This window comes from Crinia signifera, chromosome 3 (assembly GCF_055691185.1).
Source record: "Crinia signifera chromosome 3, ASM5569118v1, whole genome shotgun sequence".
In the NCBI taxonomy this organism is placed as follows: domain Eukaryota; kingdom Metazoa; phylum Chordata; class Amphibia; order Anura; family Myobatrachidae; genus Crinia; species Crinia signifera.
The window spans coordinates 107,920,304-107,922,803 of NC_139219.1; the positions used below are offsets into that span (position 1 = coordinate 107,920,304).

Below are 2,500 nucleotides of genomic sequence, written 5' to 3' on the forward strand. Positions count from 1 at the left end.
GCTTGGTTACTGTGATGTGACAAAAAGGCCACTCAAGCCAAGGAGTGCCCTACAAGCTATTAAAGTAGATCTAGGCTACCACATTCAGTACACTGAGATGCATGCTTGGTTTCACACATTGAGGAAAATGGGTAAGTAACCTTGAAGTAAAATGTGAATCATTGGTTGTTCAGTGGTAGAATTCTCGCCTGCCACGCGGGAGGCCCGGGCTCGATTCCCGGCCAATGCAGTACTCAAGTTTTACTGAAATTATGGTATATTTTGTTAAAGAGTGGCTGGCTCTTTGCATTTTGGTGGTGCAGGTATAGAATTCCACATACAATAAATTAATGGTAGAATCTTGTGGTTTAGTGGTAGAATTCCCACCTGCCAAGAGAGAGGTCTGGATCTGAAAAGGGAATAAACACCAAACAAATGTTGTACTAAAAGCATATGACTCTTAGCTTGGGAGTTTTATTTCTATTGACTAAGCTGGCCAGGCTTTGTTACAGTGTTGTAGCATCAAGGCAAGGCAACGCTTGCTCTTCAATCTACACTATTAAACCAAAGCAAAGTTTCCACATTCAGTAGATCCTGATATTCCTGCATGGTTTCACCCACTGATGTACACCTGAAACAGCGATATATTTTGTTAAAGAGTGCCTGGCTCTTTGCATTTTGGTGGTGCAGGTATAGAATTTAACATACAATGATTTAGTGGTAGAATCTTGTGGTTTAGTGGTAGAATTCTCGCCTGCCATGAGGGAGGCATGGATCTGAAAAGGGAATAAACACCACCCAATGTTGTGCTCAAAGCAAATGACTCTTAGATTTGGAGTCTTATTCGCTATTGACTCAGATAGCTAGGCTTTTTTACAGTGTTATGGCATCATGGCAAGGCAAGGATTGCCCTTCAATTTATAAAACCAAAGCAAGGTTTCCACATTTAGTAGATCCTGAGATTCCTGCTTGGTTTCACACACTGATGTACACCTCTTTTAAGTTTCAAATAAAACACGTTTGGTTGTGTAGTGACAGAGATCTCGCCTGTAGAATTCTGTGAAAAAACACCGCCCAACGTGGGGCTCGAACCCACGACCCTGAGATTAAGAGTCTCATGCTCTACCGACTGAGCTAGCCAGGCTTGGTTACTGTGATGTGACAAAAAGGCCACTCAAGCCAAGGAGTGCCCTACAAGCTATTAAAGTAGATCTAGGCTACCACATTCAGTACACTGAGATGCATGCTTGGTTTCACACATTGAGGAAAATGGGTAAGTAACCTTGAAGTAAAATGTGAATCATTGGTTGTTCAGTGGTAGAATTCTCGCCTGCCACGCGGGAGGCCCGGGCTCGATTCCCGGCCAATGCAGTACTCAAGTTTTACTGAAATTATGGTATATTTTGTTAAAGAGTGGCTGGCTCTTTGCATTTTGGTGGTGCAGGTATAGAATTCCACATACAATAAATTAATGGTAGAATCTTGTGGTTTAGTGGTAGAATTCCCACCTGCCAAGAGAGAGGTCTGGATCTGAAAAGGGAATAAACACCAAACAAATGTTGTACTAAAAGCATATGACTCTTAGCTTGGGAGTTTTATTTCTATTGACTAAGCTGGCCAGGCTTTGTTACAGTGTTGTAGCATCAAGGCAAGGCAACGCTTGCTCTTCAATCTACACTATTAAACCAAAGCAAAGTTTCCACATTCAGTAGATCCTGATATTCCTGCATGGTTTCACCCACTGATGTACACCTGAAACAGCGATATATTTTGTTAAAGAGTGCCTGGCTCTTTGCATTTTGGTGGTGCAGGTATAGAATTTAACATACAATGATTTAGTGGTAGAATCTTGTGGTTTAGTGGTAGAATTCTCGCCTGCCATGAGGGAGGCATGGATCTGAAAAGGGAATAAACACCACCCAATGTTGTGCTCAAAGCAAATGACTCTTAGATTTGGAGTCTTATTTGCTATTGACTCAGATAGCTAGGCTTTTTTACAGTGTTATGGCATCATGGCAAGGCAAGGATTGCCCTTCAATTTATAAAACCAAAGCAAGGTTTCCACATTTAGTAGATCCTGAGATTCCTGCTTGGTTTCACACACTGATGTACACCTCTTTTAAGTTTCAAATAAAACACGTTTGGTTGTGTAGTGACAGAGATCTCGCCTGTAGAATTCTGGGAAAAAACACCGCCCAACGTGGGGCTCGAACCCACGACCCTGAGATTAAGAGTCTCATGCTCTACCGACTGAGCTAGCCAGGCTTGGTTACTGTTGTGTGACAAAAAGGCCACTCAAGCCAAGGAGTGCCCTACAAACTATTAAAGTAGATCTAGGCTACCACATTCAGTACACTGAGATGCATGCTTGGTTTCACAAATTGAGGAAAATGGGTAAGTAACCGTGAAGTAAAATGTGAAGCAAAATGTGAAGCATTGGTTGTTCAGTGGTAGAATTCTCGCCTGCCACGCGGGAGGCCCGGGTTCGATTCCCGGCCAATGCAGTACTCAAGTTTTACTG

At 42.6% G+C, this 2,500-nt stretch overlaps 4 non-coding genes across 4 annotated transcripts in view; 1 reads left to right on the forward strand and 3 right to left on the reverse strand.

The window, feature by feature from the left end:
- Positions 1 to 2, reverse strand: part of TRNAK-CUU (transfer RNA lysine (anticodon CUU)) — a 73-nt gene extending 71 nt beyond the window's left edge. The window contains exon 1 of the tRNA in view: positions 1 to 2. This exon is cut by the window's left edge and continues 71 nt beyond it. This is a non-coding gene — a tRNA (tRNA-Lys).
- A 1,048-nt stretch (positions 3 to 1,050) lies between these two features.
- TRNAK-CUU (transfer RNA lysine (anticodon CUU)) lies at positions 1,051 to 1,123 on the reverse strand. The gene has a single exon. It is a non-coding gene; the product is annotated as a tRNA-Lys (tRNA).
- Positions 1,124 to 2,171: 1,048 nt separating this feature from the next.
- On the reverse strand, positions 2,172 to 2,244 carry TRNAK-CUU (transfer RNA lysine (anticodon CUU)). The gene has a single exon. It is a non-coding gene; the product is annotated as a tRNA-Lys (tRNA).
- Positions 2,245 to 2,412: 168 nt separating this feature from the next.
- On the forward strand, positions 2,413 to 2,483 carry TRNAG-GCC (transfer RNA glycine (anticodon GCC)). The gene has a single exon. It is a non-coding gene; the product is annotated as a tRNA-Gly (tRNA).
- The last annotated feature ends 17 nt before the right edge of the window (positions 2,484 to 2,500 follow it).